General features: G+C 44.8%; 39 non-coding genes across 39 annotated transcripts; 13 read left to right on the top strand and 26 right to left on the bottom strand.

Annotated features, from left to right (window-relative positions):
* Positions 1-157: 157 nt before the first annotated feature.
* On the bottom strand, positions 158-230 carry Trnav-cac (transfer RNA valine (anticodon CAC)). The gene has a single exon. It is a non-coding gene; the product is annotated as a tRNA-Val (tRNA).
* Positions 231-447: 217 nt separating this feature from the next.
* On the bottom strand, positions 448-520 carry Trnav-aac (transfer RNA valine (anticodon AAC)). The gene has a single exon. It is a non-coding gene; the product is annotated as a tRNA-Val (tRNA).
* A 548-nt stretch (positions 521-1,068) lies between these two features.
* Positions 1,069-1,288, top strand: LOC137275133 (small nucleolar RNA U3). The gene has a single exon (XR_010956455.1). It is a non-coding gene; the product is annotated as a small nucleolar RNA U3 (small nucleolar RNA).
* A 166-nt stretch (positions 1,289-1,454) lies between these two features.
* On the bottom strand, positions 1,455-1,527 carry Trnav-cac (transfer RNA valine (anticodon CAC)). Its single transcript has one exon. It is a non-coding gene; the product is annotated as a tRNA-Val (tRNA).
* A 217-nt stretch (positions 1,528-1,744) lies between these two features.
* Trnav-aac (transfer RNA valine (anticodon AAC)) lies at positions 1,745-1,817 on the bottom strand. The gene has a single exon. It is a non-coding gene; the product is annotated as a tRNA-Val (tRNA).
* A 548-nt stretch (positions 1,818-2,365) lies between these two features.
* LOC137275132 (small nucleolar RNA U3) lies at positions 2,366-2,585 on the top strand. Its single transcript, XR_010956454.1, has one exon. It is a non-coding gene; the product is annotated as a small nucleolar RNA U3 (small nucleolar RNA).
* A 166-nt stretch (positions 2,586-2,751) lies between these two features.
* On the bottom strand, positions 2,752-2,824 carry Trnav-cac (transfer RNA valine (anticodon CAC)). The gene has a single exon. It is a non-coding gene; the product is annotated as a tRNA-Val (tRNA).
* A 217-nt stretch (positions 2,825-3,041) lies between these two features.
* On the bottom strand, positions 3,042-3,114 carry Trnav-aac (transfer RNA valine (anticodon AAC)). Its single transcript has one exon. It is a non-coding gene; the product is annotated as a tRNA-Val (tRNA).
* A 548-nt stretch (positions 3,115-3,662) lies between these two features.
* On the top strand, positions 3,663-3,882 carry LOC137275131 (small nucleolar RNA U3). The gene has a single exon (XR_010956453.1). It is a non-coding gene; the product is annotated as a small nucleolar RNA U3 (small nucleolar RNA).
* Positions 3,883-4,048: 166 nt separating this feature from the next.
* On the bottom strand, positions 4,049-4,121 carry Trnav-cac (transfer RNA valine (anticodon CAC)). The gene has a single exon. It is a non-coding gene; the product is annotated as a tRNA-Val (tRNA).
* Positions 4,122-4,338: 217 nt separating this feature from the next.
* Positions 4,339-4,411, bottom strand: Trnav-aac (transfer RNA valine (anticodon AAC)). The gene has a single exon. It is a non-coding gene; the product is annotated as a tRNA-Val (tRNA).
* Positions 4,412-4,959: 548 nt separating this feature from the next.
* Positions 4,960-5,179, top strand: LOC137275129 (small nucleolar RNA U3). Its single transcript, XR_010956451.1, has one exon. It is a non-coding gene; the product is annotated as a small nucleolar RNA U3 (small nucleolar RNA).
* Positions 5,180-5,344: 165 nt separating this feature from the next.
* Trnav-cac (transfer RNA valine (anticodon CAC)) lies at positions 5,345-5,417 on the bottom strand. The gene has a single exon. It is a non-coding gene; the product is annotated as a tRNA-Val (tRNA).
* Positions 5,418-5,634: 217 nt separating this feature from the next.
* On the bottom strand, positions 5,635-5,707 carry Trnav-aac (transfer RNA valine (anticodon AAC)). The gene has a single exon. It is a non-coding gene; the product is annotated as a tRNA-Val (tRNA).
* Positions 5,708-6,255: 548 nt separating this feature from the next.
* On the top strand, positions 6,256-6,475 carry LOC137275128 (small nucleolar RNA U3). The gene has a single exon (XR_010956450.1). It is a non-coding gene; the product is annotated as a small nucleolar RNA U3 (small nucleolar RNA).
* A 166-nt stretch (positions 6,476-6,641) lies between these two features.
* Trnav-cac (transfer RNA valine (anticodon CAC)) lies at positions 6,642-6,714 on the bottom strand. Its single transcript has one exon. It is a non-coding gene; the product is annotated as a tRNA-Val (tRNA).
* Positions 6,715-6,931: 217 nt separating this feature from the next.
* On the bottom strand, positions 6,932-7,004 carry Trnav-aac (transfer RNA valine (anticodon AAC)). Its single transcript has one exon. It is a non-coding gene; the product is annotated as a tRNA-Val (tRNA).
* Positions 7,005-7,552: 548 nt separating this feature from the next.
* Positions 7,553-7,772, top strand: LOC137275127 (small nucleolar RNA U3). The gene has a single exon (XR_010956449.1). It is a non-coding gene; the product is annotated as a small nucleolar RNA U3 (small nucleolar RNA).
* A 166-nt stretch (positions 7,773-7,938) lies between these two features.
* Trnav-cac (transfer RNA valine (anticodon CAC)) lies at positions 7,939-8,011 on the bottom strand. Its single transcript has one exon. It is a non-coding gene; the product is annotated as a tRNA-Val (tRNA).
* A 217-nt stretch (positions 8,012-8,228) lies between these two features.
* On the bottom strand, positions 8,229-8,301 carry Trnav-aac (transfer RNA valine (anticodon AAC)). Its single transcript has one exon. It is a non-coding gene; the product is annotated as a tRNA-Val (tRNA).
* Positions 8,302-8,849: 548 nt separating this feature from the next.
* LOC137275126 (small nucleolar RNA U3) lies at positions 8,850-9,069 on the top strand. The gene has a single exon (XR_010956448.1). It is a non-coding gene; the product is annotated as a small nucleolar RNA U3 (small nucleolar RNA).
* A 166-nt stretch (positions 9,070-9,235) lies between these two features.
* Positions 9,236-9,308, bottom strand: Trnav-cac (transfer RNA valine (anticodon CAC)). Its single transcript has one exon. It is a non-coding gene; the product is annotated as a tRNA-Val (tRNA).
* A 217-nt stretch (positions 9,309-9,525) lies between these two features.
* On the bottom strand, positions 9,526-9,598 carry Trnav-aac (transfer RNA valine (anticodon AAC)). Its single transcript has one exon. It is a non-coding gene; the product is annotated as a tRNA-Val (tRNA).
* A 548-nt stretch (positions 9,599-10,146) lies between these two features.
* LOC137275125 (small nucleolar RNA U3) lies at positions 10,147-10,366 on the top strand. Its single transcript, XR_010956447.1, has one exon. It is a non-coding gene; the product is annotated as a small nucleolar RNA U3 (small nucleolar RNA).
* Positions 10,367-10,531: 165 nt separating this feature from the next.
* On the bottom strand, positions 10,532-10,604 carry Trnav-cac (transfer RNA valine (anticodon CAC)). The gene has a single exon. It is a non-coding gene; the product is annotated as a tRNA-Val (tRNA).
* Positions 10,605-10,821: 217 nt separating this feature from the next.
* Positions 10,822-10,894, bottom strand: Trnav-aac (transfer RNA valine (anticodon AAC)). The gene has a single exon. It is a non-coding gene; the product is annotated as a tRNA-Val (tRNA).
* Positions 10,895-11,442: 548 nt separating this feature from the next.
* LOC137275124 (small nucleolar RNA U3) lies at positions 11,443-11,662 on the top strand. The gene has a single exon (XR_010956446.1). It is a non-coding gene; the product is annotated as a small nucleolar RNA U3 (small nucleolar RNA).
* Positions 11,663-11,828: 166 nt separating this feature from the next.
* Positions 11,829-11,901, bottom strand: Trnav-cac (transfer RNA valine (anticodon CAC)). Its single transcript has one exon. It is a non-coding gene; the product is annotated as a tRNA-Val (tRNA).
* A 217-nt stretch (positions 11,902-12,118) lies between these two features.
* Trnav-aac (transfer RNA valine (anticodon AAC)) lies at positions 12,119-12,191 on the bottom strand. Its single transcript has one exon. It is a non-coding gene; the product is annotated as a tRNA-Val (tRNA).
* Positions 12,192-12,739: 548 nt separating this feature from the next.
* Positions 12,740-12,959, top strand: LOC137275123 (small nucleolar RNA U3). Its single transcript, XR_010956445.1, has one exon. It is a non-coding gene; the product is annotated as a small nucleolar RNA U3 (small nucleolar RNA).
* Positions 12,960-13,125: 166 nt separating this feature from the next.
* Trnav-cac (transfer RNA valine (anticodon CAC)) lies at positions 13,126-13,198 on the bottom strand. The gene has a single exon. It is a non-coding gene; the product is annotated as a tRNA-Val (tRNA).
* Positions 13,199-13,415: 217 nt separating this feature from the next.
* On the bottom strand, positions 13,416-13,488 carry Trnav-aac (transfer RNA valine (anticodon AAC)). The gene has a single exon. It is a non-coding gene; the product is annotated as a tRNA-Val (tRNA).
* A 548-nt stretch (positions 13,489-14,036) lies between these two features.
* LOC137275122 (small nucleolar RNA U3) lies at positions 14,037-14,256 on the top strand. Its single transcript, XR_010956444.1, has one exon. It is a non-coding gene; the product is annotated as a small nucleolar RNA U3 (small nucleolar RNA).
* Positions 14,257-14,422: 166 nt separating this feature from the next.
* On the bottom strand, positions 14,423-14,495 carry Trnav-cac (transfer RNA valine (anticodon CAC)). Its single transcript has one exon. It is a non-coding gene; the product is annotated as a tRNA-Val (tRNA).
* A 217-nt stretch (positions 14,496-14,712) lies between these two features.
* Positions 14,713-14,785, bottom strand: Trnav-aac (transfer RNA valine (anticodon AAC)). Its single transcript has one exon. It is a non-coding gene; the product is annotated as a tRNA-Val (tRNA).
* A 548-nt stretch (positions 14,786-15,333) lies between these two features.
* On the top strand, positions 15,334-15,553 carry LOC137275121 (small nucleolar RNA U3). Its single transcript, XR_010956443.1, has one exon. It is a non-coding gene; the product is annotated as a small nucleolar RNA U3 (small nucleolar RNA).
* Positions 15,554-15,719: 166 nt separating this feature from the next.
* Positions 15,720-15,792, bottom strand: Trnav-cac (transfer RNA valine (anticodon CAC)). The gene has a single exon. It is a non-coding gene; the product is annotated as a tRNA-Val (tRNA).
* Positions 15,793-16,009: 217 nt separating this feature from the next.
* Positions 16,010-16,082, bottom strand: Trnav-aac (transfer RNA valine (anticodon AAC)). The gene has a single exon. It is a non-coding gene; the product is annotated as a tRNA-Val (tRNA).
* A 548-nt stretch (positions 16,083-16,630) lies between these two features.
* On the top strand, positions 16,631-16,850 carry LOC137275119 (small nucleolar RNA U3). The gene has a single exon (XR_010956442.1). It is a non-coding gene; the product is annotated as a small nucleolar RNA U3 (small nucleolar RNA).
* Positions 16,851-16,909: the final 59 nt, after the last annotated feature.

The raw sequence follows: 16,909 nt of genomic DNA, 5'->3' as shown, positions 1-16,909 counted from the left end.
CCCATTTTCATCTGTCTCAATAAATGCCAGTTAGCAAACCTCATATAACGCTCCCTGAGTCTTATAACGCATTGGATATAGTACACAACTGCTCTGACATCTGTCAGCAAGGAAGAATTGCAAAACGACAATTCATGGAGGTGTAAAAAAAAAAGGAAGGTTCAGGCGAGGCTCGAACTCGCGGCCTTCTGCGTGTGAAGCAGACGTGATAACCACTACACCACTGAACCTTAGCTGTCATGGCACACGTATTTGTAATGACCTATACCTGTCGCTGACACTGACACAACACAAGCCGGGGATATGCTGAGGGCCCACGTACATGTTAAAGGGAGAGAAGTAGGAAAGAATTAATCTGTAAGAAGCCCGCTTCACTTGTGGTAGGTTTCAAGTTGAGAAAGAGAGTTGTGCTTATTGCAAGATATAATGCAACCCCAAGAAAAAATAAGGTTCCGGCGAGGCTCGAACTCGCGGCCTTCTGCGTGTTAAGCAGACGTGATAACCACTACACCACGGAACCAGTTGCAAGCCTTTGGAGAAACAAGCTAAATCTCTTCCAGGTGATATAGCTTGAGCATAGTCTTCTCTGCTACTTCATTTCCTTACATTAATAAGGTTTGAACATATCCAAAAACACAACTTAGCACAATGGAATCATGAGTGGGAGCTTATATAAAGAGGATTTGGGTGGGGCTAATTAAGGTGTAATGATGTGCGATCACACCAAGTCTCCTTCTGGTTCTTCCAACTTGGATGTTGACACTGGAGCAGTCACAGTCACAATCATACCCACGGTCAATGGGAGATAACCACCAATACGCTGTAATCACAAAACAATTTACATTGAGAAAACACTTGATCAGTTGAGATTGCCTGTACTCTATGTGCTTTTTTCAGTTAATCACAAACGTGGAATGAATCCGAAGAGCACACAGGTGGCCCTGTCTACGACAGATTGTCGTGCTGGAGATTTTTCCAGACGTGTACCAACAACGATAGGTGCTATTGCATACCACACGGGCGTGCCTTTTGAAAAGAAGTAGGTACAAAATCCGGCCCGCAGTAGTTAAGATCATACTTTTAGGGATCATTTCTATAGTATGCATCGCCATGACTTCAGGTAAAACTGACAGTCTACCAAACCACGAGGACGATAGACAGTCTCTCTTTCTGAGCGCGAAGCCAACCAGGGTGAGTGCCATCTGAGGTTAGTAACCCTGGTTCTTGATGACCGTTCCTCTCAGTCACATGTGGCAGAGATGGAGGGAAGAGAGGCATTCTGAGTGGTTTGGCCAACCCCATTTTCATCTGTCTCAATAAATGCCAGTTAGCAAACCTCATATAACGCTCCCTGAGTCTTATAACGCATTGGATATAGTACACAACTGCTCTGACATCTGTCAGCAAGGAAGAATTGCAAAACGACAATTCATGGAGGTGTAAAAAAAAAAGGAAGGTTCAGGCGAGGCTCGAACTCGCGGCCTTCTGCGTGTGAAGCAGACGTGATAACCACTACACCACTGAACCTTAGCTGTCATGGCACACGTATTTGTAATGACCTATACCTGTCGCTGACACTGACACAACACAAGCCGGGGATATGCTGAGGGCCCACGTACATGTTAAAGGGAGAGAAGTAGGAAAGAATTAATCTGTAAGAAGCCCGCTTCACTTGTGGTAGGTTTCAAGTTGAGAAAGAGAGTTGTGCTTATTGCAAGATATAATGCAACCCCAAGAAAAAATAAGGTTCCGGCGAGGCTCGAACTCGCGGCCTTCTGCGTGTTAAGCAGACGTGATAACCACTACACCACGGAACCAGTTGCAAGCCTTTGGAGAAACAAGCTAAATCTCTTCCAGGTGATATAGCTTGAGCATAGTCTTCTCTGCTACTTCATTTCCTTACATTAATAAGGTTTGAACATATCCAAAAACACAACTTAGCACAATGGAATCATGAGTGGGAGCTTATATAAAGAGGATTTGGGTGGGGCTAATTAAGGTGTAATGATGTGCGATCACACCAAGTCTCCTTCTGGTTCTTCCAACTTGGATGTTGACACTGGAGCAGTCACAGTCACAATCATACCCACGGTCAATGGGAGATAACCACCAATACGCTGTAATCACAAAACAATTTACATTGACAAAACACTTGATCAGTTGAGATTGCCTGTACTCTATGTGCTTTTTTCAGTTAATCACAAACGTGGAATGAATCCGAAGAGCACACAGGTGGCCCTGTCTACGACAGATTGTCGTGCTGGAGATTTTTCCAGACGTGTACCAACAACGATAGGTGCTATTGCATACCACACGGGCGTGCCTTTTGAAAAGAAGTAGGTACAAAATCCGGCCCGCAGTAGTTAAGATCATACTTTTAGGGATCATTTCTATAGTATGCATCGCCATGACTTCAGGTAAAACTGACAGTCTACCAAACCACGAGGACGATAGACAGTCTCTCTTTCTGAGCGCGAAGCCAACCAGGGTGAGTGCCATCTGAGGTTAGTAACCCTGGTTCTTGATGACCGTTCCTCTCAGTCACATGTGGCAGAGATGGAGGGAAGAGAGGCATTCTGAGTGGTTTGGCCAACCCCATTTTCATCTGTCTCAATAAATGCCAGTTAGCAAACCTCATATAACGCTCCCTGAGTCTTATAACGCATTGGATATAGTACACAACTGCTCTGACATCTGTCAGCAAGGAAGAATTGCAAAACGACAATTCATGGAGGTGTAAAAAAAAAAGGAAGGTTCAGGCGAGGCTCGAACTCGCGGCCTTCTGCGTGTGAAGCAGACGTGATAACCACTACACCACTGAACCTTAGCTGTCATGGCACACGTATTTGTAATGACCTATACCTGTCGCTGACACTGACACAACACAAGCCGGGGATATGCTGAGGGCCCACGTACATGTTAAAGGGAGAGAAGTAGGAAAGAATTAATCTGTAAGAAGCCCGCTTCACTTGTGGTAGGTTTCAAGTTGAGAAAGAGAGTTGTGCTTATTGCAAGATATAATGCAACCCCAAGAAAAAATAAGGTTCCGGCGAGGCTCGAACTCGCGGCCTTCTGCGTGTTAAGCAGACGTGATAACCACTACACCACGGAACCAGTTGCAAGCCTTTGGAGAAACAAGCTAAATCTCTTCCAGGTGATATAGCTTGAGCATAGTCTTCTCTGCTACTTCATTTCCTTACATTAATAAGGTTTGAACATATCCAAAAACACAACTTAGCACAATGGAATCATGAGTGGGAGCTTATATAAAGAGGATTTGGGTGGGGCTAATTAAGGTGTAATGATGTGCGATCACACCAAGTCTCCTTCTGGTTCTTCCAACTTGGATGTTGACACTGGAGCAGTCACAGTCACAATCATACCCACGGTCAATGGGAGATAACCACCAATACGCTGTAATCACAAAACAATTTACATTGAGAAAACACTTGATCAGTTGAGATTGCCTGTACTCTATGTGCTTTTTTCAGTTAATCACAAACGTGGAATGAATCCGAAGAGCACACAGGTGGCCCTGTCTACGACAGATTGTCGTGCTGGAGATTTTTCCAGACGTGTACCAACAACGATAGGTGCTATTGCATACCACACGGGCGTGCCTTTTGAAAAGAAGTAGGTACAAAATCCGGCCCGCAGTAGTTAAGATCATACTTTTAGGGATCATTTCTATAGTATGCATCGCCATGACTTCAGGTAAAACTGACAGTCTACCAAACCACGAGGACGATAGACAGTCTCTCTTTCTGAGCGCGAAGCCAACCAGGGTGAGTGCCATCTGAGGTTAGTAACCCTGGTTCTTGATGACCGTTCCTCTCAGTCACATGTGGCAGAGATGGAGGGAAGAGAGGCATTCTGAGTGGTTTGGCCAACCCCATTTTCATCTGTCTCAATAAATGCCAGTTAGCAAACCTCATATAACGCTCCCTGAGTCTTATAACGCATTGGATATAGTACACAACTGCTCTGACATCTGTCAGCAAGGAAGAATTGCAAAACGACAATTCATGGAGGTGTGAAAAAAAAAGGAAGGTTCAGGCGAGGCTCGAACTCGCGGCCTTCTGCGTGTGAAGCAGACGTGATAACCACTACACCACTGAACCTTAGCTGTCATGGCACACGTATTTGTAATGACCTATACCTGTCGCTGACACTGACACAACACAAGCCGGGGATATGCTGAGGGCCCACGTACATGTTAAAGGGAGAGAAGTAGGAAAGAATTAATCTGTAAGAAGCCCGCTTCACTTGTGGTAGGTTTCAAGTTGAGAAAGAGAGTTGTGCTTATTGCAAGATATAATGCAACCCCAAGAAAAAATAAGGTTCCGGCGAGGCTCGAACTCGCGGCCTTCTGCGTGTTAAGCAGACGTGATAACCACTACACCACGGAACCAGTTGCAAGCCTTTGGAGAAACAAGCTAAATCTCTTCCAGGTGATATAGCTTGAGCATAGTCTTCTCTGCTACTTCATTTCCTTACATTAATAAGGTTTGAACATATCCAAAAACACAACTTAGCACAATGGAATCATGAGTGGGAGCTTATATAAAGAGGATTTGGGTGGGGCTAATTAAGGTGTAATGATGTGCGATCACACCAAGTCTCCTTCTGGTTCTTCCAACTTGGATGTTGACACTGGAGCAGTCACAGTCACAATCATACCCACGGTCAATGGGAGATAACCACCAATACGCTGTAATCACAAAACAATTTACATTGAGAAAACACTTGATCAGTTGAGATTGCCTGTACTCTATGTGCTTTTTTCAGTTAATCACAAACGTGGAATGAATCCGAAGAGCACACAGGTGGCCCTGTCTACGACAGATTGTCGTGCTGGAGATTTTTCCAGACGTGTACCAACAACGATAGGTGCTATTGCATACCACACGGGCGTGCCTTTTGAAAAGAAGTAGGTACAAAATCCGGCCCGCAGTAGTTAAGATCATACTTTTAGGGATCATTTCTATAGTATGCATCGCCATGACTTCAGGTAAAACTGACAGTCTACCAAACCACGAGGACGATAGACAGTCTCTCTTTCTGAGCGCGAAGCCAACCAGGGTGAGTGCCATCTGAGGTTAGTAACCCTGGTTCTTGATGACCGTTCCTCTCAGTCACATGTGGCAGAGATGGAGGGAAGAGAGGCATTCTGAGTGGTTTGGCCAACCCCATTTTCATCTGTCTCAATAAATGCCAGTTAGCAAACCTCATATAACGCTCCCTGAGTCTTATAACGCATTGGATATAGTACACAACTGCTCTGACATCTGTCAGCAAGGAAGAATTGCAAAACGACAATTCATGGAGGTGTAAAAAAAAAGGAAGGTTCAGGCGAGGCTCGAACTCGCGGCCTTCTCCGTGTGAAGCAGACGTGATAACCACTACACCACTGAACCTTAGCTGTCATGGCACACGTATTTGTAATGACCTATACCTGTCGCTGACACTGACACAACACAAGCCGGGGATATGCTGAGGGCCCACGTACATGTTAAAGGGAGAGAAGTAGGAAAGAATTAATCTGTAAGAAGCCCGCTTCACTTGTGGTAGGTTTCAAGTTGAGAAAGAGAGTTGTGCTTATTGCAAGATATAATGCAACCCCAAGAAAAAATAAGGTTCCGGCGAGGCTCGAACTCGCGGCCTTCTGCGTGTTAAGCAGACGTGATAACCACTACACCACGGAACCAGTTGCAAGCCTTTGGAGAAACAAGCTAAATCTCTTCCAGGTGATATAGCTTGAGCATAGTCTTCTCTGCTACTTCATTTCCTTACATTAATAAGGTTTGAACATATCCAAAAACACAACTTAGCACAATGGAATCATAAGTCGGAGCTTATATAAAGAGGATTTGGGTGGGGCTAATTAAGGTGTAATGATGTGCGATCACACCAAGTCTCCTTCTGGTTCTTCCAACTTGGATGTTGACACTGGAGCAGTCACAGTCACAATCATACCCACGGTCAATGGGAGATAACCACCAATACGCTGTAATCACAAAACAATTTACATTGAGAAAACACTTGATCAGTTGAGATTGCCTGTACTCTATGTGCTTTTTTCAGTTAATCACAAACGTGGAATGAATCCGAAGAGCACACAGGTGGCCCTGTCTACGACAGATTGTCGTGCTGGAGATTTTTCCAGACGTGTACCAACAACGATAGGTGCTATTGCATACCACACGGGCGTGCCTTTTGAAAAGAAGTAGGTACAAAATCCGGCCCGCAGTAGTTAAGATCATACTTTTAGGGATCATTTCTATAGTATGCATCGCCATGACTTCAGGTAAAACTGACAGTCTACCAAACCACGAGGACGATAGACAGTCTCTCTTTCTGAGCGCGAAGCCAACCAGGGTGAGTGCCATCTGAGGTTAGTAACCCTGGTTCTTGATGACCGTTCCTCTCAGTCACATGTGGCAGAGATGGAGGGAAGAGAGGCATTCTGAGTGGTTTGGCCAACCCCATTTTCATCTGTCTCAATAAATGCCAGTTAGCAAACCTCATATAACGCTCCCTGAGTCTTATAACGCATTGGATATAGTACACAACTGCTCTGACATCTGTCAGCAAGGAAGAATTGCAAAACGACAATTCATGGAGGTGTAAAAAAAAAAGGAAGGTTCAGGCGAGGCTCGAACTCGCGGCCTTCTGCGTGTGAAGCAGACGTGATAACCACTACACCACTGAACCTTAGCTGTCATGGCACACGTATTTGTAATGACCTATACCTGTCGCTGACACTGACACAACACAAGCCGGGGATATGCTGAGGGCCCACGTACATGTTAAAGGGAGAGAAGTAGGAAAGAATTAATCTGTAAGAAGCCCGCTTCACTTGTGGTAGGTTTCAAGTTGAGAAAGAGAGTTGTGCTTATTGCAAGATATAATGCAACCCCAAGAAAAAATAAGGTTCCGGCGAGGCTCGAACTCGCGGCCTTCTGCGTGTTAAGCAGACGTGATAACCACTACACCACGGAACCAGTTGCAAGCCTTTGGAGAAACAAGCTAAATCTCTTCCAGGTGATATAGCTTGAGCATAGTCTTCTCTGCTACTTCATTTCCTTACATTAATAAGGTTTGAACATATCCAAAAACACAACTTAGCACAATGGAATCATGAGTGGGAGCTTATATAAAGAGGATTTGGGTGGGGCTAATTAAGGTGTAATGATGTGCGATCACACCAAGTCTCCTTCTGGTTCTTCCAACTTGGATGTTGACACTGGAGCAGTCACAGTCACAATCATACCCACGGTCAATGGGAGATAACCACCAATACGCTGTAATCACAAAACAATTTACATTGAGAAAACACTTGATCAGTTGAGATTGCCTGTACTCTATGTGCTTTTTTCAGTTAATCACAAACGTGGAATGAATCCGAAGAGCACACAGGTGGCCCTGTCTACGACAGATTGTCGTGCTGGAGATTTTTCCAGACGTGTACCAACAACGATAGGTGCTATTGCATACCACACGGGCGTGCCTTTTGAAAAGAAGTAGGTACAAAATCCGGCCCGCAGTAGTTAAGATCATACTTTTAGGGATCATTTCTATAGTATGCATCGCCATGACTTCAGGTAAAACTGACAGTCTACCAAACCACGAGGACGATAGACAGTCTCTCTTTCTGAGCGCGAAGCCAACCAGGGTGAGTGCCATCTGAGGTTAGTAACCCTGGTTCTTGATGACCGTTCCTCTCAGTCACATGTGGCAGAGATGGAGGGAAGAGAGGCATTCTGAGTGGTTTGGCCAACCCCATTTTCATCTGTCTCAATAAATGCCAGTTAGCAAACCTCATATAACGCTCCCTGAGTCTTATAACGCATTGGATATAGTACACAACTGCTCTGACATCTGTCAGCAAGGAAGAATTGCAAAACGACAATTCATGGAGGTGTAAAAAAAAAAGGAAGGTTCAGGCGAGGCTCGAACTCGCGGCCTTCTGCGTGTGAAGCAGACGTGATAACCACTACACCACTGAACCTTAGCTGTCATGGCACACGTATTTGTAATGACCTATACCTGTCGCTGACACTGACACAACACAAGCCGGGGATATGCTGAGGGCCCACGTACATGTTAAAGGGAGAGAAGTAGGAAAGAATTAATCTGTAAGAAGCCCGCTTCACTTGTGGTAGGTTTCAAGTTGAGAAAGAGAGTTGTGCTTATTGCAAGATATAATGCAACCCCAAGAAAAAATAAGGTTCCGGCGAGGCTCGAACTCGCGGCCTTCTGCGTGTTAAGCAGACGTGATAACCACTACACCACGGAACCAGTTGCAAGCCTTTGGAGAAACAAGCTAAATCTCTTCCAGGTGATATAGCTTGAGCATAGTCTTCTCTGCTACTTCATTTCCTTACATTAATAAGGTTTGAACATATCCAAAAACACAACTTAGCACAATGGAATCATGAGTGGGAGCTTATATAAAGAGGATTTGGGTGGGGCTAATTAAGGTGTAATGATGTGCGATCACACCAAGTCTCCTTCTGGTTCTTCCAACTTGGATGTTGACACTGGAGCAGTCACAGTCACAATCATACCCACGGTCAATGGGAGATAACCACCAATACGCTGTAATCACAAAACAATTTACATTGAGAAAACACTTGATCAGTTGAGATTGCCTGTACTCTATGTGCTTTTTTCAGTTAATCACAAACGTGGAATGAATCCGAAGAGCACACAGGTGGCCCTGTCTACGACAGATTGTCGTGCTGGAGATTTTTCCAGACGTGTACCAACAACGATAGGTGCTATTGCATACCACACGGGCGTGCCTTTTGAAAAGAAGTAGGTACAAAATCCGGCCCGCAGTAGTTAAGATCATACTTTTAGGGATCATTTCTATAGTATGCATCGCCATGACTTCAGGTAAAACTGACAGTCTACCAAACCACGAGGACGATAGACAGTCTCTCTTTCTGAGCGCGAAGCCAACCAGGGTGAGTGCCATCTGAGGTTAGTAACCCTGGTTCTTGATGACCGTTCCTCTCAGTCACATGTGGCAGAGATGGAGGGAAGAGAGGCATTCTGAGTGGTTTGGCCAACCCCATTTTCATCTGTCTCAATAAATGCCAGTTAGCAAACCTCATATAACGCTCCCTGAGTCTTATAACGCATTGGATATAGTACACAACTGCTCTGACATCTGTCAGCAAGGAAGAATTGCAAAACGACAATTCATGGAGGTGTAAAAAAAAAAGGAAGGTTCAGGCGAGGCTCGAACTCGCGGCCTTCTGCGTGTGAAGCAGACGTGATAACCACTACACCACTGAACCTTAGCTGTCATGGCACACGTATTTGTAATGACCTATACCTGTCGCTGACACTGACACAACACAAGCCGGGGATATGCTGAGGGCCCACGTACATGTTAAAGGGAGAGAAGTAGGAAAGAATTAATCTGTAAGAAGCCCGCTTCACTTGTGGTAGGTTTCAAGTTGAGAAAGAGAGTTGTGCTTATTGCAAGATATAATGCAACCCCAAGAAAAAATAAGGTTCCGGCGAGGCTCGAACTCGCGGCCTTCTGCGTGTTAAGCAGACGTGATAACCACTACACCACGGAACCAGTTGCAAGCCTTTGGAGAAACAAGCTAAATCTCTTCCAGGTGATATAGCTTGAGCATAGTCTTCTCTGCTACTTCATTTCCTTACATTAATAAGGTTTGAACATATCCAAAAACACAACTTAGCACAATGGAATCATGAGTGGGAGCTTATATAAAGAGGATTTGGGTGGGGCTAATTAAGGTGTAATGATGTGCGATCACACCAAGTCTCCTTCTGGTTCTTCCAACTTGGATGTTGACACTGGAGCAGTCACAGTCACAATCATACCCACGGTCAATGGGAGATAACCACCAATACGCTGTAATCACAAAACAATTTACATTGAGAAAACACTTGATCAGTTGAGATTGCCTGTACTCTATGTGCTTTTTTCAGTTAATCACAAACGTGGAATGAATCCGAAGAGCACACAGGTGGCCCTGTCTACGACAGATTGTCGTGCTGGAGATTTTTCCAGACGTGTACCAACAACGATAGGTGCTATTGCATACCACACGGGCGTGCCTTTTGAAAAGAAGTAGGTACAAAATCCGGCCCGCAGTAGTTAAGATCATACTTTTAGGGATCATTTCTATAGTATGCATCGCCATGACTTCAGGTAAAACTGACAGTCTACCAAACCACGAGGACGATAGACAGTCTCTCTTTCTGAGCGCGAAGCCAACCAGGGTGAGTGCCATCTGAGGTTAGTAACCCTGGTTCTTGATGACCGTTCCTCTCAGTCACATGTGGCAGAGATGGAGGGAAGAGAGGCATTCTGAGTGGTTTGGCCAACCCCATTTTCATCTGTCTCAATAAATGCCAGTTAGCAAACCTCATATAACGCTCCCTGAGTCTTATAACGCATTGGATATAGTACACAACTGCTCTGACATCTGTCAGCAAGGAAGAATTGCAAAACGACAATTCATGGAGGTGTGAAAAAAAAGGAAGGTTCAGGCGAGGCTCGAACTCGCGGCCTTCTGCGTGTGAAGCAGACGTGATAACCACTACACCACTGAACCTTAGCTGTCATGGCACACGTATTTGTAATGACCTATACCTGTCGCTGACACTGACACAACACAAGCCGGGGATATGCTGAGGGCCCACGTACATGTTAAAGGGAGAGAAGTAGGAAAGAATTAATCTGTAAGAAGCCCGCTTCACTTGTGGTAGGTTTCAAGTTGAGAAAGAGAGTTGTGCTTATTGCAAGATATAATGCAACCCCAAGAAAAAATAAGGTTCCGGCGAGGCTCGAACTCGCGGCCTTCTGCGTGTTAAGCAGACGTGATAACCACTACACCACGGAACCAGTTGCAAGCCTTTGGAGAAACAAGCTAAATCTCTTCCAGGTGATATAGCTTGAGCATAGTCTTCTCTGCTACTTCATTTCCTTACATTAATAAGGTTTGAACATATCCAAAAACACAACTTAGCACAATGGAATCATGAGTGGGAGCTTATATAAAGAGGATTTGGGTGGGGCTAATTAAGGTGTAATGATGTGCGATCACACCAAGTCTCCTTCTGGTTCTTCCAACTTGGATGTTGACACTGGAGCAGTCACAGTCACAATCATACCCACGGTCAATGGGAGATAACCACCAATACGCTGTAATCACAAAACAATTTACATTGAGAAAACACTTGATCAGTTGAGATTGCCTGTACTCTATGTGCTTTTTTCAGTTAATCACAAACGTGGAATGAATCCGAAGAGCACACAGGTGGCCCTGTCTACGACAGATTGTCGTGCTGGAGATTTTTCCAGACGTGTACCAACAACGATAGGTGCTATTGCATACCACACGGGCGTGCCTTTTGAAAAGAAGTAGGTACAAAATCCGGCCCGCAGTAGTTAAGATCATACTTTTAGGGATCATTTCTATAGTATGCATCGCCATGACTTCAGGTAAAACTGACAGTCTACCAAACCACGAGGACGATAGACAGTCTCTCTTTCTGAGCGCGAAGCCAACCAGGGTGAGTGCCATCTGAGGTTAGTAACCCTGGTTCTTGATGACCGTTCCTCTCAGTCACATGTGGCAGAGATGGAGGGAAGAGAGGCATTCTGAGTGGTTTGGCCAACCCCATTTTCATCTGTCTCAATAAATGCCAGTTAGCAAACCTCATATAACGCTCCCTGAGTCTTATAACGCATTGGATATAGTACACAACTGCTCTGACATCTGTCAGCAAGGAAGAATTGCAAAACGACAATTCATGGAGGTGTAAAAAAAAAAGGAAGGTTCAGGCGAGGCTCGAACTCGCGGCCTTCTGCGTGTGAAGCAGACGTGATAACCACTACACCACTGAACCTTAGCTGTCATGGCACACGTATTTGTAATGACCTATACCTGTCGCTGACACTGACACAACACAAGCCGGGGATATGCTGAGGGCCCACGTACATGTTAAAGGGAGAGAAGTAGGAAAGAATTAATCTGTAAGAAGCCCGCTTCACTTGTGGTAGGTTTCAAGTTGAGAAAGAGAGTTGTGCTTATTGCAAGATATAATGCAACCCCAAGAAAAAATAAGGTTCCGGCGAGGCTCGAACTCGCGGCCTTCTGCGTGTTAAGCAGACGTGATAACCACTACACCACGGAACCAGTTGCAAGCCTTTGGAGAAACAAGCTAAATCTCTTCCAGGTGATATAGCTTGAGCATAGTCTTCTCTGCTACTTCATTTCCTTACATTAATAAGGTTTGAACATATCCAAAAACACAACTTAGCACAATGGAATCATAAGTCGGAGCTTATATAAAGAGGATTTGGGTGGGGCTAATTAAGGTGTAATGATGTGCGATCACACCAAGTCTCCTTCTGGTTCTTCCAACTTGGATGTTGACACTGGAGCAGTCACAGTCACAATCATACCCACGGTCAATGGGAGATAACCACCAATACGCTGTAATCACAAAACAATTTACATTGAGAAAACACTTGATCAGTTGAGATTGCCTGTACTCTATGTGCTTTTTTCAGTTAATCACAAACGTGGAATGAATCCGAAGAGCACACAGGTGGCCCTGTCTACGACAGATTGTCGTGCTGGAGATTTTTCCAGACGTGTACCAACAACGATAGGTGCTATTGCATACCACACGGGCGTGCCTTTTGAAAAGAAGTAGGTACAAAATCCGGCCCGCAGTAGTTAAGATCATACTTTTAGGGATCATTTCTATAGTATGCATCGCCATGACTTCAGGTAAAACTGACAGTCTACCAAACCACGAGGACGATAGACAGTCTCTCTTTCTGAGCGCGAAGCCAACCAGGGTGAGTGCCATCTGAGGTTAGTAACCCTGGTTCTTGATGACCGTTCCTCTCAGTCACATGTGGCAGAGATGGAGGGAAGAGAGGCATTCTGAGTGGTTTGGCCAACCCCATTTTCATCTGTCTCAATAAATGCCAGTTAGCAAACCTCATATAACGCTCCCTGAGTCTTATAACGCATTGGATATAGTACACAACTGCTCTGACATCTGTCAGCAAGGAAGAATTGCAAAACGACAATTCATGGAGGTGTAAAAAAAAAAGGAAGGTTCAGGCGAGGCTCGAACTCGCGGCCTTCTGCGTGTGAAGCAGACGTGATAACCACTACACCACTGAACCTTAGCTGTCATGGCACACGTATTTGTAATGACCTATACCTGTCGCTGACACTGACACAACACAAGCCGGGGATATGCTGAGGGCCCACGTACATGTTAAAGGGAGAGAAGTAGGAAAGAATTAATCTGTAAGAAGCCCGCTTCACTTGTGGTAGGTTTCAAGTTGAGAAAGAGAGTTGTGCTTATTGCAAGATATAATGCAACCCCAAGAAAAAAAAAGGTTCCGGCGAGGCTCGAACTCGCGGCCTTCTGCGTGTTAAGCAGACGTGATAACCACTACACCACGGAACCAGTTGCAAGCCTTTGGAGAAACAAGCTAAATCTCTTCCAGGTGATATAGCTTGAGCATAGTCTTCTCTGCTACTTCATTTCCTTACATTAATAAGGTTTGAACATATCCAAAAACACAACTTAGCACAATGGAATCATAAGTCGGAGCTTATATAAAGAGGATTTGGGTGGGGCTAATTAAGGTGTAATGATGTGCGATCACACCAAGTCTCCTTCTGGTTCTTCCAACTTGGATGTTGACACTGGAGCAGTCACAGTCACAATCATACCCACGGTCAATGGGAGATAACCACCAATACGCTGTAATCACAAAACAATTTACATTGAGAAAACACTTGATCAGTTGAGATTGCCTGTACTCTATGTGCTTTTTTCAGTTAATCACAAACGTGGAATGAATCCGAAGAGCACACAGGTGGCCCTGTCTACGACAGATTGTCGTGCTGGAGATTTTTCCAGACGTGTACCAACAACGATAGGTGCTATTGCATACCACACGGGCGTGCCTTTTGAAAAGAAGTAGGTACAAAATCCGGCCCGCAGTAGTTAAGATCATACTTTTAGGGATCATTTCTATAGTATGCATCGCCATGACTTCAGGTAAAACTGACAGTCTACCAAACCACGAGGACGATAGACAGTCTCTCTTTCTGAGCGCGAAGCCAACCAGGGTGAGTGCCATCTGAGGTTAGTAACCCTGGTTCTTGATGACCGTTCCTCTCAGTCACATGTGGCAGAGATGGAGGGAAGAGAGGCATTCTGAGTGGTTTGGCCAACCCCATTTTCATCTGTCTCAATAAATGCCAGTTAGCAAACCTCATATAACGCTCCCTGAGTCTTATAACGCATTGGATATAGTACACAACTGCTCTGACATCTGTCAGCAAGGAAGAATTGCAAAACGACAATTCATGGAGGTGTAAAAAAAAAAGGAAGGTTCAGGCGAGGCTCGAACTCGCGGCCTTCTGCGTGTGAAGCAGACGTGATAACCACTACACCACTGAACCTTAGCTGTCATGGCACACGTATTTGTAATGACCTATACCTGTCGCTGACACTGACACAACACAAGCCGGGGATATGCTGAGGGCCCACGTACATGTTAAAGGGAGAGAAGTAGAATAGAATTAATCTGTAAGAAGCCCGCTTCACTTGTGGTAGGTTTCAAGTTGAGAAAGAGAGTTGTGCTTATTGCAAGATATAATGCAACCCCAAGAAAAAATAAGGTTCCGGCGAGGCTCGAACTCGCGGCCTTCTGCGTGTTAAGCAGACGTGATAACCACTACACCACGGAACCAGTTGCAAGCCTTTGGAGAAACAAGCTAAATCTCTTCCAGGTGATATAGCTTGAGCATAGTCTTCTCTGCTACTTCATTTCCTTACATTAATAAGGTTTGAACATATCCAAAAACACAACTTAGCACAATGGAATCATGAGTGGGAGCTTATATAAAGAGGATTTGGGTGGGGCTAATTAAGGTGTAATGATGTGCGATCACACCAAGTCTCCTTCTGGTTCTTCCAACTTGGATGTTGACACTGGAGCAGTCACAGTCACAATCATACCCACGGTCAATGGGAGATAACCACCAATACGCTGTAATCACAAAACAATTTACATTGAGAAAACACTTGATCAGTTGAGATTGCCTGTACTCTATGTGCTTTTTTCAGTTAATCACAAACGTGGAATGAATCCGAAGAGCACACAGGTGGCCCTGTCTACGACAGATTGTCGTGCTGGAGATTTTTCCAGACGTGTACCAACAACGATAGGTGCTATTGCATACCACACGGGCGTGCCTTTTGAAAAGAAGTAGGTACAAAATCCGGCCCGCAGTAGTTAAGATCATACTTTTAGGGATCATTTCTATAGTATGCATCGCCATGACTTCAGGTAAAACTGACAGTCTACCAAACCACGAGGACGATAGACAGTCTCTCTTTCTGAGCGCGAAGCCAACCAGGGTGAGTGCCATCTGAGGTTAGTAACCCTGGTTCTTGATGACCGTTCCTCTCAGTCACATGTGGCAGAGATGGAGGGAAGAGAGGCATTCTGAGTGGTTTGGCCAACCCCATTTTCATCTGTCTCAATAAATGCCAGTTAGCAAACCTCATATAACGCTCCCTGAGTCTTATAACGCATTGGATATAGTACACAACTGCTCTGACATCTGTCAGCAAGGAAGAATTGCAAAACGACAATTCATGGAGGTGTAAAAAAAAAAGGAAGGTTCAGGCGAGGCTCGAACTCGCGGCCTTCTGCGTGTGAAGCAGACGTGATAACCACTACACCACTGAACCTTAGCTGTCATGGCACACGTATTTGTAATGACCTATACCTGTCGCTGACACTGACACAACACAAGCCGGGGATATGCTGAGGGCCCACGTACATGTTAAAGGGAGAGAAGTAGGAAAGAATTAATCTGTAAGAAGCCCGCTTCACTTGTGGTAGGTTTCAAGTTGAGAAAGAGAGTTGTGCTTATTGCAAGATATAATGCAACCCCAAGAAAAAATAAGGTTCCGGCGAGGCTCGAACTCGCGGCCTTCTGCGTGTTAAGCAGACGTGATAACCACTACACCACGGAACCAGTTGCAAGCCTTTGGAGAAACAAGCTAAATCTCTTCCAGGTGATATAGCTTGAGCATAGTCTTCTCTGCTACTTCATTTCCTTACATTAATAAGGTTTGAACATATCCAAAAACACAACTTAGCACAATGGAATCATAAGTCGGAGCTTATATAAAGAGGATTTGGGTGGGGCTAATTAAGGTGTAATGATGTGCGATCACACCAAGTCTCCTTCTGGTTCTTCCAACTTGGATGTTGACACTGGAGCAGTCACAGTCACAATCATACCCACGGTCAATGGGAGATAACCACCAATACGCTGTAATCACAAAACAATTTACATTGAGAAAACACTTGATCAGTTGAGATTGCCTGTACTCTATGTGCTTTTTTCAGTTAATCACAAACGTGGAATGAATCCGAAGAGCACACAGGTGGCCCTGTCTACGACAGATTGTCGTGCTGGAGATTTTTCCAGACGTGTACCAACAACGATAGGTGCTATTGCATACCACACGGGCGTGCCTTTTGAAAAGAAGTAGGTACAAAATCCGGCCCGCAGTAGTTAAGATCATACTTTTAGGGATCATTTCTATAGTATGCATCGCCATGACTTCAGGTAAAACTGACAGTCTACCAAACCACGAGGACGATAGACAGTCTCTCTTTCTGAGCGCGAAGCCAACCAGGGTGAGTGCCATCTGAGGTTAGTAACCCTGGTTCTTGATGACCGTTCCTCTCAGTCACATGTGGCAGAGATGGAGGGAAGAGAGGCATTCTGAGTGGTTTGGCCAACCCCATTTTCATCTGTCTCAATAAATGCCAGTTAGCAAACCTCATATAACG

Source organism: Haliotis asinina, chromosome 2 (assembly GCF_037392515.1).
Source record: "Haliotis asinina isolate JCU_RB_2024 chromosome 2, JCU_Hal_asi_v2, whole genome shotgun sequence".
Taxonomy (NCBI): domain Eukaryota; kingdom Metazoa; phylum Mollusca; class Gastropoda; order Lepetellida; family Haliotidae; genus Haliotis; species Haliotis asinina.
The sequence above is the reverse complement of the archived record's forward strand: the minus strand, read 5'-3'. Positions and strand labels throughout refer to the sequence as shown.